Source organism: Meles meles, chromosome 7 (genome assembly GCF_922984935.1).
Source record: "Meles meles chromosome 7, mMelMel3.1 paternal haplotype, whole genome shotgun sequence".
NCBI classification, from domain to species: Eukaryota; Metazoa; Chordata; class Mammalia; order Carnivora; family Mustelidae; genus Meles; species Meles meles.
In genome coordinates, this window is record NC_060072.1 from 56816389 (window position 1) to 56831516 (window position 15128).

Below are 15128 nucleotides of genomic sequence, written 5' to 3' on the forward strand. Positions count from 1 at the left end.
ATGTGCGCAAGAGAGTGTGAATCTTTAAGCAGACTCCCAGCTGGCTGTGGAGCCCGCGTCAGGGCTGGATCTCACAACCCTAGAGATCCTGGCCTGAGCTGACACCAAGAGTCGGAGGTTTAACCCACTGAGCCACACAGCCGCCTGTCATTGTCATTTCTATGTATGTTTTTTATATTTGCTACATATTTATGTGACTATACATTACACAGAGTATTGTTTTTCATGTTTTAAAAATGTGTATAAATGGTGTCTATCATACTGTATGTTATTTAAGAGGTGGTTTCTTCTTTTCTTCTTGTGATCCAAGGTAATTTTTTGGATTAATCCATGGTAATTCACTTTAACTGCTATTGATATTAAATCAAAACTCTTCATTCTTCTGTTTAAGTTTTTTCTTTAGCTATGGCAGTTAATGCTAAAAATTTTAGGAACAAGCTTTCCAGTGAATTTGTGCTCCAGTTTTTCTAAAGTGTATATACCTAGAAGGAGAATTTCTGTCTGTCCTAAGAATGCATATCCTTAATTTTACTTTTAATTTTAATCCATAGTGGGTTGTACCAATTTACATTCTTACTAGCAGTTTATAAGAGCTCATTTTTCTGTATTTTTAGAATATTTGGTACTGACAAGCTTTAATTAAAAAAAAAAGCTTTCCATTTTCCTGATTCTAGTCAGGTTGAGCTTCATTTCATAAGTATATGGGCCATTTGGGTTTCTCCTATATATTGTCTGTTTGTATCTTTTGACCATTTTCTATTGGGTTATTCTTTCTTATTGAAATACATAAGCATTTCATATTTTTTGGACATTACTCTTCTGTTGATTGTATGCATTGAAAATATAGTCTCTCAGTCTATGGCTTATCTTTGCACTTTGTTTTTATATTTGTAACACTGCAGAAATTTAGAAAACCCCATTTAATCAAATAAATCCTTTTTTCATAAAAAGTTAGTGCTTTTTTTGCTTAAGAAAATCTTTGCCCTGAGATCATGAAGATACTTTCCCAATTTTCTTCTAAAAATTGTGATATTTTCTTTTCCAATTTGTATTTAAGTCATTTGGAATTTATATCTGTGGTTGGTGGGATGGGGAGATGAAATTTTGTAGGTAATCTGTTGTATTAGCATTATTTATTAAATATCCCATCTTTAAAAAAAGTCTCCATTGCTTTTTTTTTAAGGTCACTTGTCTCATTCATGAAATTTTAATTGATATGAATGTCTGTTTCTGAGCTCTCTATTTGGTTCCATCGGCTTATTTGCCCTTCCCTTCCCAATACGTTCTGTCCATAATTCTGCTCTATAGTAAGTCTTGATCTCTGGTAGGGCAAGCCTTGTTTCTCACTTTGTCTTCTTCAGCTGTCTCTCTTGGCTGTTTTCAGCCCTTTCTCTTCTGTGTGACTATAAGGATCAAATAAATATCTGAATGGAATCCTATTCCTTTTATGGATTTATTTAGGGAGACTCAATATTTTGCAATATTGATTAGTCCACTCATGGACATGCTTTGTTTCTCCATTTATTAGGGTCTTTCCTTAAGAATTTTAATATTGCAATTTTCTCAATAAAGATTTTACACACTGTGTGTTAGCTTTCTAGGCAACTTACAGATTTCATTGATTTTGTGAATGAAATTTCTTGCTTTAAATTTTCATTTTTTTTTAAAGATTTTGTTTATTTATTTGACAGATCACAAGCAGGCAGAGAGAGAGAGAGGGAAGCAGGCTCCTCGCTGAGCAGAGAGCCCGATGCGGGACTCGATCCCAGGACCCCGAGATCACAACCAGAGTCCACTGAGCCACCAAGGTGCCCCCTCTTGCATTAAATTTTCTAATTGTTTATTATCTATAGACGTCTCTTGACTTTTTAATACCTTTGTGGTGATGTAATTCAATACCATACAATTCATCCATTGAAAGTATACTCTTCAAAGGTTTTTGGTATATTCAAAGATATGGGAAAAAAAGATACAGTCTTGGGTATAAATCTAGATAGGTTGGAGTTTTATCTTATGAAAACTCTTGTGATGACTTGCAGCACAGACTGGAGTAGGAAAGCCAGACTCTCAAGCAGAAGGCCTTTCCTGTAGTCAAAGTGAGTAATAGTGAAGACTCTTCATTTGTTCCTCATTAATTTTTTTTTTTTTTTAAAGATTTTATTTATTTATTTATTTGTCAGAGAGAGAGAGAGGGAGAACACAAGCAAGTAGAGCAGCAGGCAGAAGCAGAGAGAGAAGCAGGCTCCCTGCTGAGCAAGGAGCCCGATGTGGGACTCGATCCCAGGACTCTGGGATCATGACCTGAGCCAAAGGCAGCAGCTTAACCAACTGAGCCACCCAGGCATCCCCTCATTAATTTTAAGACGGAGTCCAACCAATTAACTCACCCTGATTGACCAGGGCTGACGTGGTCTTTCCCCTCCTTCTCCGCCTCATTTCCCGCCTCGCTGTCTCAGCTCCAGTCTCACTGGCCTCTTTCAGTTTCGTGAACCTGCTATGTTCCTTTTGATCAAATGGTTTGAATAAATTATGCCATCACTGAGTAACTCTCCCTTCTCTCAGCATGCCACATTCATTTTTCTCATCAACTTCTACTCATGCTTCATGTCTCAATCCTTAATTGTATTCTTCTCTTTCAGAGCACTCGCCTCAATTTACAGTCATATATTCATTAGTGTTTTCTTGAGCAACATCAGTCTCTCTTATCAGATTGTAAATTCCATTGCTGAGGCAGGGACAGTCTGTGTCTGTTTCTCTTTGCCTAGTTCCCTGAACAGAGCCCGGCACAGTATAGGCCCTTAATGCACATGTGTTAAATGTATAAATTAAAAAAATGAATTTTCTGAATTAAGGAAGGTGAAGTCAGTAGGAACAAAATGGATAAGAAGAAGAGGAGATGGCAAAAATTTTTAGAAAAAGAACTGACTTGACCTGGTAATTGACTAAATATGGAGGCGAGAGAGGTAGAGAAATTAGAAATAGTTCCTAAGTTTAACCCTTTAGTGAGTAATCAAGAGGGAAGTTGTGCTATTAATAAAAACATGGAAGCCAGAAAAAGGATGAAATTAACTTTAGAGATATTAAATCACTATGAAGATCCTGAGGAAGACAATATCCAATGGGCAATTTCAGGTATATGGAAATTAAGATTTTGGACATGTTTTCAGAATGAAACAAACACTCCTCTAGGAGAGTGGAAGAAATAAACAAGGAGAAGAGAATAAACAGAGTAGGTGGGGGCCTGGGAGCTAGATCCTGACAAATGTCTATATTAAGGAGCCAGTAAAAGGAAAAGGACTTGACAAAGGTGACATGGGAACAGGCAGAGAGATGGGGACATGAGGTTGGTGATGCCATGGAAGTCACGATAGGAGTGAATCCCACTGAGTGGAACATCCATACTCCTGAGAACTGAAAATTAGCCATTGATCTTTAGGTGACACCCTGGTGACCTTTGGGAGCCAAGTTTTCATAGAGCATGAGGAAAGGCAAGATACTGATTTTAGGAAAAGAAGGGATTGGTTGTATAAATCAGTGATTTAAGAAGTGTAGCAATGGAAAGAAAATAAAAATAAGATTGTTAATATTGTAAGAAACATCAAGGAACATTTCTCAAATTATTAAGAGTCTGAACGTGCTCACAAGCAGAGGTGAAGAGGTCTGTGGAGAGAAATTGAAGGGGTTGCTAATGGGGTCAGCCATGCTCACTGAGGGAGAGAGGAGGGATCGGGAAGAAGTGACCAAATAGGTGGTATGGTTAACTTGAGTAAAGAGGACACTCTTTCTGGAAGGAGCAAAGTCTTGAGGTGGAGGATGTCACCTTCAGTTGGGTAGGAGATTATCATTTCTTGTCAAGACTGTTGACAACATTGGAGTCAGAGGGTGGACTGAGCGCTTGAAGGACATGGGCAGTAGGGAATAGGTGTCCACATCCCCAGTATTCTCCATTTGCACAAGCTCATACTGTGGGGAAAAAATGGGATATTGCCCTAGAGCAAGCTGTCTGTTGTCCAGGCCAGTAGTGACACAGCCTCTTTAAAATGCTCCAGAAGCCATGAGAACCCAACTCAGAGAAAAAAAAAAAAAAAAAAAAAAGAAAGAAAGAAAGAAAAAAAGAAAAGGAAAAAAAAAGAGAGAAGGAAAAAGAAGCACCCAGAGGTGCTGAGGCTGACATGCAGCAGCAGTTACAGTGCATTCTGGGACTGTGCTCCACATCTGGCTCCAGACACGACCTGCCTCCGATGAGCCCCCTCTGAGGACTGTGGGAAGGGACAATTTCCCGTGCACACAGGTGGAGAAGACCATACTTCCAGTCTCTAGCTGTGTCTCCAGTCCAGCCTAGCAGCCAACACCCTTCCTTTCCGCCATGAACTCTAATGCATGATCAGGCATAGGGCAGCTCATAGTCAGTAATGAAAATCTCTTACGTTTCCTCTCAACAATTTCAAAAGGGTTTTCCCAAAATATGATCTCACTCATTTCATGTTCATGGTGCCATGGCATTATTGTCCTCAATCTGAAGATGCCAATCATTAAATGTCTTGAGTAAGGTCATGTGGCTGACATGTATGGAGTGCTTTTGATTTGAAAACTCTGGCTCTTATAACCACCCACGTGTCTAGCTGACTGACCCACTTTAGTGGTGAGGAGGTGGGTTCTGGAAATTGGGAGGCAAGAATGGAAAAAAAAAGAAAAGAGAGTGAGAGAAAAAGGTGACAACTCTGACGGCAAAACCCCTGCATTTATCACTCAGCGGGAACTTGCCAGAGATAGCCAACTCCTTCTGGGGGCCAGGAAGCCATTCTTATTTCTCCTGGAGGGAACACATGGCACCTCTAAATTTAAGATCTTCTCATGGAAATAAAAAGTTTAGTGAGTTCTTAGAAGCAGTAGAGCAGGGCATTTTTGGTGTGTATTTGGTGACCATGGCGGTGGCTGGGACATGGACAAGAGGCAGAAACCTCTAAAACTAAACTTGTCAACATTAGGCAAACCCCATTACCTGAAGCACAAGGGAGAAATGGCCTGCTTCCTCCTCCTTCACCTTGGATGTGTGCTGGTCCATCCCAGGCGAAGGGCACTGACAGGATGTGTGACTCCAGGCAAGTCACTTCATCTCTCTGGGCCTCGGCTTCCTTTCCTGGAAAACAATGAGCTTGCAGTAGACGATTCCCAAGATCTGACTAACTTGAATATCCTTTAAGTCTATGATTCTTAGGAGGATGGAAATCACGACAGCAGGAGGAAAAAAGTTTCTTCACGCAGTCTTCCTGTTCAAGGCTGTTTTCGGATTTCCCTCAAGGGCAGTGAAATCATTAATGAGCCTGTGAAACATCATTTTCTAGGTGGTGGGCTGTGCCTTTGTGCTATTTGTAGAACTAAGGAACTAATTAACCAAGCAATTAACTAACTAATCAACTGGACTGACTGACTGACTAACACATACCTGAGCAGCAGCCAGAGAGCCGGGAAGGAGCCGCAGGATTCCCTGCTGTGGAAAACAGTGTGTGGAGCTGAGGCCTCCCTTCAGCAGGCCTAGCCCTGCAGCCTCCCAAAGACCCCAAACGTGGGCAATAGGCTTTAAGTTAAGCCCCCTAGACTGGCCCTTCAGTCAGGCCACTGGGCCTTGGACTCCCTCATTTCCAAGTAGGAGTTTTCTCCAATGCTCAGGTGGCCAGACGGCAGCTTTGGGTTGTTTCCTGACGGCAACCCCATACCTGCCTGGTGCTCCTCAGCTCACAGGGCACCGGTGATTTTGGTTTCACGAGGCCGTGCCAAGTGTGGAGAGGCCCTGTGTGCACTTTCTGTCACGTGTCCCGGTGACTCAGGCCCTTTCTGGTTCATGCTTGTCAGAGTATGGGAACCAGGGAGGAAAGGTGAGAATAAGCCTTTGCAGTCGTAGCTCTCAGGGAGGGTCTGGGGTTGAGTAACTGCTGTTCCACAGGTTGCCCTGAACCTGCTTAATGTGAGCGTAATAAAGTCATCGTGGGGCAGCAGGACTGCTGTTTCCAGAGGAAGTTTCTAGAACCGTGTCTCCAGGAGCAGCCAGCCAGAATCATCTGAGGGGGAAAAAAAAATCTACATTTCACCACTTCCTTTAGGGAAAGAGTTTGGTATTTAACCACCTCATCACCAGAGATATTTTTTTGGGCTATTTAACCTGAATTCACCCTGCCACGTTTCAGCGTGTGTCCTCTTATTCTGGGAGACAGAGTGGAAAATTCATTCCGGGACAGGAGGAATGTCTAAGCAACCGTAAGGGAAGATAGTTATGCCTGCTTTATTTTCTCTTCCCTGCCAATCTAGAGCCCTCTGTCCTTTCACACTTGATTTCAAAGGGCCCTCCACCCCGTCAGGAATCTTTCTCTGTTGAACCCTTTCTTTCCGCAGACGGGACTGGAGCCCTCAAGCTCAAGAGTTTTTTTGATCACCCCTTAGTTCTGGCTGACAGGCTATTTTGAAAATACTTTGAGTCGATTTCAGGGCACAGTGCTCTGTATTCCCAAGTAGGGTTGATTCTCCTTAATGCAATTGTGATGTTGTGAAAAATGCCTGGGCTTGGCGTTCGAAGTCCCGGAGTCACCCCTTGTCAGCAGCTACTCGAGAGGCTCGACCTCTGAGAGACTCAGTTAACTCATCTGGAAAACAGAGAAAATGAGGGAAAATGGCTTTCACTTAACAGGTGACCCCCAGACCCTAAGTCATCTTCTGTAAGGGCAGGGCCTATCTCTAACTTGTATTTCTGTAGTTTTTCTCTTTAGGGCCTCAGTGTTCTACTTTGCCCCTAGGGTAAACTTCCTGAGCGCTGTTCCCTGATCCTCTCTTTAGCAGTTGAGGACAAGCAAGCTGGAAAGCATTTGGAGCCATTTTGAGGTCTGGTGAAGTCTGGAGAAGTCCAAGATTGAGGCTCTCTGCTCCAGGTGGGTGGAAGGACATGGGGAAGACGGTGCGGTGTGTGCGTCTGAGCTGGGGAACGAGGTGAGGCAAGACACTTGGACTAGGAATCCAGGGCAAACAGAAAAACCGAGCATTTGGTCCTAGAAGACAAGTTGGGTGCAGGCATATGTGGGAGAAAAAAAGGGGCCAGTCATGTGCCCATTGAAAAGAAAATCTGCCTCTTGTAAATTCACTGGCTCTTCAAGTTCACCTTTGTACTGCCTTGTCTGTATTACTGTCATTTCTGTAAGTCCATTGGGCTCCTTATCTGGGGGGAGGTGGGGTTTCTTTGTCCAGGTGTGTAATTTACTACCTAGGAGGGTGCAGAAGGAAGCTGCGGGAATCATTTCCCCCAGAAAGCATGGATCTTGCCTTCATCTGCTTCCTTAGTTCTTCTTCTCTGCGCAAGGGTGGGGGACCCATGCAATGGCTACAGGGCCGCCCCCAGTGAGTACAGGGACAAATGTTGACACTGCTCCAATGTGACCCCGGGTGAAGCTGGCAGGATGGCTGTGGGATTGAGCAACCCACTCTAAAGTGTGCTGCTGAAGGAAATGAGATTTGGGTGGGAAACGATAAGCCTGGAGATCAATGAGGACCAGGGAAGGGTTTGTTTACAGAAGGTGAGGCCTTCTCTTTCTTTCCAAGAAGCCAGATGAATGGAGGAGGCCAGGGAGATTCTTGGAAGGTCCAGGACAGGGGAGGTGAGGTCCTCCACTCCACAGCCCATCTCTTAGGTCAAAGCAAGTGATGCCATCTGGCAGCTCCTGCTCATTGATTTTTTTTTTTTTTCTTACACGAGTGCCTTGACCCAGGCTAGGGTACCAGGTGGTAGATAGATGCTGGTGCATCATGGGTTTTGTTTTGTGGAGCCTCAGAACGGAATTAAACACATTCTTTAGTTTGTTCTGCATTCTGGTTTTGTTTCATTATTTGTTTTTCCTGTTCATCCCTGATCTTCATCCTCAGTTCTCTTTCGCCCCTCTCTCGTTCCCGCTCCCCCCAACCACCAATCCCTGATGCACGCAAGACTTTCTCTAATGATAGGACAAGTAAGCATGTATACACGCTCCCTTGGCTCTCTCAAGAGTTTCTCTGGGCACATACCCAGCATGGGGGGGAATGCTGGGTATAAAGTACATGTTCACTTAATTTCACTAAGTACTGCCTGGTTGCTTTCCAGAATGGCTGTGCCAGTTTAATGTTGGTCTAGAAATGCATGAACACACCTACTTCCCTGAGTCTGCCCATCACTTGGTATTACCCAGATTTCTAATCGTTGTATCACGGATGTGTGTGAAATAGTATACTGCTGTTTTAAAATTTGTAGTTCTCTGATTTCCAAGTCTTCCTAGAAATACATGTCTCATCCCATACTTGGTATCTATTCTCTAAATTGTGTATTGTTATATGTTTTGCTCATTTGGGGTGGTCTCCAATCTTTTTCATGAAGATTCCTGAGTTTCTTATATATGTTAGACATATAATTATCCATGTATATAGAAACTATAGCTTTGTTTGGTGTTCCTGTCCTGTTTTGGAATCAAGGTTTTATTTATTAACCTCACAAAGTTATTGATAATTTAATTTCTATAATGGCCATTTATCTACATAAGCTTTTAATTTATTCCTTGCCAATTTTGGTACTTTATAAATTCACTGTAATGTGTATGGTCTTATTTATTTTCTATGACATATGACACTCTGTGGGTCTTTTCAATTCTACTTCTCTCCGCTGTATCTTAACATTTTATTGTTTCTTTTTTAGGGAAAAATGGTGTTTATTGTGCTTGTTTATTGTTAATTAATGTAAGTCTCATAGTATTTTCCTGCATTTATTTCTCTTCTTACTAGAGTACTTCTTCCAAGAGAATATTAAAAACTTTTTACATATGCCTGAGATACCATTAGCTTGCCCAAAATTTTAAAAATAGTCTGATCGGTATTAAAATTCTAGGTTGACATCTCTTGTCTTTCAACAGCGGAAAAATTATTCTTTTGGCCAGCATCTATTGTTGATATTGAGAATTCTTGTTCCTTTTCAGGAGACCTACACCTTCTCTCTGGAAACTTTTAGAATTGTCATTTTTATTTTTGGTTTCTTGAAACACACATTTATTATTATTTTTAACCTTCAGAGCTTTCATGACATGATGGCAAAGGAATAAGAACTGGTACAAATTACCAGCAATGAAGAGAATGTGGAGAGATCTTTGGAGGAAAAGCAATTGTGTGATACATGGACTGTGGGAAGTAGGAGAAGGACTGGGGCTGATGAAGTCAGGTGGACAGAGGAAGATGCAGTGAAGAATATACACAGTGCAGACCACTGTCAAGGGAAATTGTTCTTGCAAATTCCTGGGAAGGCTCAAAATCTCTCGATTTGGTGGTGGGCAAGAGGGAGATTTGGGCTGAGAAAACCCCCGCCTTCTCTACCCTGAGGTCATAGCGGGGAAGGATCATTCCTCTCTAACAAAACTGAAGCACCTGTTGTTAGTGCAGGAGCTAATGACACTTCTGGTTCCATTTCTACTCACCCTGAAATGGAAGCCAATAGTCAACCAATGCCTGCTGGTGTACGGTGAGTTCACAGTCAGCTTTGCTCATCCCATCAATGACTGGGTATTTGAGGGAATTGTGGTACATGGAAAGGAAACATTGTGAAATAGAGGAGTGACCCTGTAAGAATACAAGAGATAACTCAAGGTAAATAAGGAGCTTGAAAGAGACAAATTTATACCCTCAGAGATATTCATGAAGACACCCCATCAGTTAAGCAAGACGCTATGACATGCCAACTAAAAAGGTGGAGGAGAAAATAAAGAATAAGGAAAAGAAAAAGAGTCTAAAATGAACACCACCAACAAAAAAATAGCATTTAGAATAATCCAGGAGCTCAATAACCACCCGAGAGGAGAACTAAAAAGACAAATATGTGGGAAGGAAGTGTTAAAGAAACATTATAAGAGAATCTCCCAGAGTTGAAAGGTACAAAAGTTAAGAAAGAAGTGTTTACTTAGTACCCATCGTGAGGCAACATACAAATGCGGAACACTAATAATGAAAGAAAAATTTTAAATGTCTCCAGAGAGAGAGAAATGAAGAAAAAAATGAGAGACAACCCCCAAATAAATGGGCATCGGAGACTTGTAAGAACAACACGAGGTGTTAGAAGATAATAAAGCAGTGCTTCAAGTTATGAAGAAAATAACTTTCAACTAGAAGTCTATATCCAGCAAAAATCACTGTGAATTTTGAAGGCAGAAGAAAAGACATTTTCAGACAGAGGAGGTGTAGAAAGTCTTAAGGCTACACATCTCTCTAAGGAAGTCACCGGAGAATGTACTTTTGCAAGATGAGGGAGTAAAGCCAGACAGAGGGGAACTTGGGTTTTGGAAGCAGCCCCTCCATCCTTGAGCAGCCGTGAAGGGAAATGCAGATGACAATCTTGCTGAAGGTCTAGGGAGAGATCAGTACAGATTTCACAGTGAAGGAAACACTAATTTGTATCCTTTGCTACTTACGAAGACATTGTAAGCACAGAAAGGTTAAGTCAATTGGCCAAGATCACCCCGATGATAAGCAGTTAGCTAACAATCTGGACTCGGCCAGAATGACTTCCTAGCCTGAACCCTTGATCCTTTATCATACTTTGCTTCTTTTTGTCCATGATCTTAAAGTGATCCAAAGTTTCCACTGGGCAAATAAAAATAGAGATATGTTCTATGTGTGCCAAACACTGATTTCTTTGAGTCAGAGGGGGAAAAAAAGCCTATATAAAACTGATGAAGTAACAAATAGAGCAAGAGAGAGTTTCTGGAGAAATGAAGGGAACCACCAGGAAAGAAAGTTTAAGAAAGTGAAAGGTTTGGTCGAGGAAGACGGCCTGGGAAAGGGGAGAAAGAAGGCAAGAGATTGTTTCACTGCATTTGAAATCTTCTGCTCCTTTAACAATTATTAAATCCTGCACACGTATTATTTAAAAAGTTTACATTTTTATTTCTCTGTATTTTTAAAAGGGTGAATAGGGCTCATTTGGGAGAGAGGCCAGGTGAGGGGTAAGGGCAGTGCACGGAGGCACAGAAGAGCCAGGAGTTCAAGGCTTGGGGGAGACTGGTGAGTGCCAGCGCTGCAGGGGGCTGGCTTGCAAGGAGAAGCTGGAGATGGCTCTGGAAAAGTAGACTAGGGCAAGGCTGTGGAAAGCATTGAATACCATGCTAAGAAGTTTGGAATTTCCTTTGTTGGCAACCGGGAACCATGAGAAGTTTCGAGCAGTGTGATCCCATCTGTGTTTTCGAAGGCTCATCCTTATGGTGACATCCTTACGGTAGAATTTGAAATGTGGGGACGCCAGGAGGCAGGGGCTGTCACAACAATCTTAGGAGACTCTTGGGGACCTAAAGTAAGGCTTTCGACCTGTGAGGCAAGAGAAGCTCCAGACCTGTGACTGGAAGGGAAAAATCTTCCTACCACTGTGGCTGCCTCCCTGGACTGCAGCCCTCCAGACCTGGCTCTGCATGGGCTAGGGTGGCCCCTGCCTCCCTCTCCCTGGGGGGCAGTGGGTGGGTCCCGTGCAATCGCCCTTTCCCTCTTCTGTCAGGAGCCACTAGGAGTAACCCCTGGGCCACGGCTTATTCTAGCTTTTCAAACCTTACTATAAACCATTTTTTGGCCACTTTCCAAGCCAGGTTTTAGTTTTCAGTACAGGATTTTTACCAACTTTCTTCTCACTCCCCTCCACACCCTTTAATGATTCCCTTGGTTTTTATAAGCCGTTTTTCAGATTTTTCCTCTTGCCTTGCCAACTCATCTAAGAAATAGGGTTTTTTTCTCCCCTCCTCCTTTTATTATTAGTGCCTTTAAAATAATAAAATGGAAAAACTGAATGTTTGTAAACTTCTGGCCTCTTGCTTTCTAGGTTCACACCCACTGGACCCCTCTGTCGGAGGCTTATAACAACATTCCACGCTGTTGGGTGTGCGTGTCTGTGTGACCACAGCTCTCAGATGGCTTCAGCCCTGCTTCTCCTGTTCCAGTACTTCCTTCCGGCCAGGTTACTGACTCCCATTCCTCGGGTCCTCCTGCCCTCCGGTTGCCAGGCAACGCATTTCAGGGGCAAGAGAGGCTGGTTGCCAGTGCCCCACCCGAGAAACACCTTTCATCTTTCTCCCTCCTGTAACAGCCCGGCTGGGAGTTGAGCAACTCACTGAAGGTCAAAGGCAGCCATCCGTAACTGTGGCATTCTCCAGTTGGCGTGAACCTGACTCATGAGGGGAAATACTCGAAGGCAGGGATGGGGTGAAGTAGTTAGCTTTCCCTTCATGACCAAAGGCCATGTGCATCCTGCCTCCCAGCAGGAGGGGGTCAAAGTTAAGCTGAATAGGTCTTTGTGCATTTCAGGAATGTGAATTTCTTTTCTTTCTATACCCTGACCGCCCTTGAGATTTAGATGGGGCACAGTAGAAATGGCAGAGTTACCAGAGGTTGAATTTCGGGGCTGGGAATCTACTTTCCTAGTACCCAGCTGGTCCACGGAACAGCGTGGGCATCTGGGATTGTTAGAAACGCAAACCTCTGTCCCACCCCGGACCTGCTGAACTGGAATCTGCATTTTGTCAGAAGGGCCAGGTAATTTGTATGCACTCTGAGAACGCTCGGTCAAATACTCTACTGTCACCTTGGTTGGGATGACAGGTGTGGCTGACCGCGGGATTCGTGTTCCAGAGACTTCTGCCTTTCTGTGCTCAGTGGCGCGTCATAGAGCAGTAGCCTAGGGGGGCTTTCCTTTTCTCCATCAGTCCTTACCTTACCCAGGGTGCGAGATTAGGTGTGATCACTATGTTATCTCACCTCATCCTCAAACAATCTTATGGAATAACAAAGCACGTTCACTGATCTCACTTTGGACAATAAACCCTCATTTTATTGATGAGGAAATGACTCTCTTGTTCAGAGTCACAGAGCTAGGAGCTAGACTTAGGCTGGTGACTGCTGAACATCTCGCTTTCCACCTTCTTTTTCTATGTGACGGAGGCTGGAACTTCCAGACCTTTTCAAAGTGAAGCTCAGAAAAGTAATTACTATAGAAAAAAGGAAAGCAATCAGCAACATAATGCAGGATTTGGTCTGAGTCGTAAATTCCGCCATGTAGGGTTAAAACTAAGGACTTTTTCTTGAGGCTCTGCAAACGATTCCAGTAGTTCAGAGGCCCTTTTGAATAAGAGGTTACATGGATTGAGTTTCAAAGAAAAGAATGTTAGAAAAAAAAAAATCTTCCAGATGCGAATGGCCTCCAGATGCGGTATGGCTCTTCCAGATGGGTGGAAGTCTGGGGTGGGGGGGTGGGGGCGAGGTGCCTCACATGTCTGCAAAATGGAATGGAAAAACTGTTCTCAGCCACAGGGGAAAGTACCACAAGGGGAAGAGAGATGAAATGGGCGAGATGGCATCCAAGTTCAACTCGTCAGCGTGGGGCCAGACTAACTCGAAGGAATCCTTCCCACGTGGGCTGACCTTTAAATTCGGCACAAGGAGGTCACACCCCAAACGGTGCGGCTGGCGAGAAACTTCTGAAGGTGTTTTGCCTGCAGGAACTCAGGCTCCTTGGACCTGAGCGAATCCGATTGCGCCCCTTCGAGGTTTCCCCAGGGCCGAGGCTGCTAGGCCGGCAGGACCGGCTCAGAGTCCCGCGGGGAGAACAGAAGTGAGGCCAGAATGTGGAAGGAGGAGAAGCCAGGAGCTCTCGGGGCTTTTCCTGCTCCAGCTTCTGAATCAGCCGCTCATTCTTTTGGGCATCTCCCACTTTGTTCCTCCACAGTGGTGAGGAGGTCCCAGGTTTCTCAGATGAGTAAATCTGAAACCGCAGAAAACGGAGGCCTCGTGGCCAAGTCATCAGGGTTTGTGACATCTCTGAGAATCCGAGCCATATTCAGACTTCTGGCCGCACGGCAGAAAACCCCTTTCTTTCCCTCTGTTGGCACCTTCACCTCCTCCAGGCAGACCTGCCAAATTGAGCTCCAAGGGTACGACTCCCAGCTTCCCACTTGTCCCTACCTTTTTCTTCTTCTATATATATAAAGAGTGTCCAGAGCCTCCATTTCCATGCCATTCTGGAAATATGTTTTTCCACAACACAAATAACTCACTCTGTGCTGTTCTGTCTAGAAGGCGGGAGGGGGGACGTCCACATTTTTATTTCCCTTTAGGGGTTTTCAAGATCTAAAGAATACATTCCAACAGAATGAGCAAATTTAAGTTGCTAATTTTTTATATTATTAAAACATGTGCATATGCAACAATGCAATGCCTACATACTGATCACACAGACACTCACACTGGTATAATTTCTGGCCAAATGAATACCATTAATAATTACTAAGTTGACAAGTTCATTAGCCATCTTCTGTGTTTCCTCTGTGGGACCTAATGTCCTGTGATCTGTAGTCCAACACATTTCTCAAAGGCCACACCAGTTGGAGGTAAATAAATGATCTAATTGGAAGGTTCTGAGATCGTTGGAGATTGAACCCAGGATCAGTGCACCTGGATACATAGGGAGCTGTCATTACTCTGGGATTCAAGTGTCAGGAAGTACAGTAGTTTCATGAACAGCATAATCAACATCATCACTATTGCTAATCATGAGTTCTTTATTTGTTTTTGTTTTAATCTGATCAGATTTGACTTCTCAAGCTCCTGTTTCAGTTTGATTTTAGGCATATTTTGATATCCCCATGAGTACCTCATTCAGTCTCATGAAACTGATTCTGTTGTGACTCACTAGGACAGATACACATCTTTACAGTTTTTGTACTTAAACTCACTTAGAATTGATTTAAGACCTAGGTGAAAAAAAAAACAAAAAACAAAAAACGACCTAGGTGAAAAAAAATGACTTCGGTTTAGTTCAATCATGTGTTTCGGGAAATGTATATACTTCATTCTGGCTTTTAACAACAAACTTGGTGTGTTTCATTCCTCTAAATCAGACAGATTTCTGTCTGGCATTTGTGGTGGCAAAGGTTTATCATTTTGTCCTTGTAAGCTGGTTATCTTCCTTGCGATTTTGAGAAGATTCCAGGGGTCCTGGTGTCACAGTTAGCTCCAAAGTGCTGCACAGGAGGACTTCAAGCATTGCCTTCTGCTCAGGCTCCAGGATTCTAGAAAACTGTCCACCTTGTGATAGGCTTTTC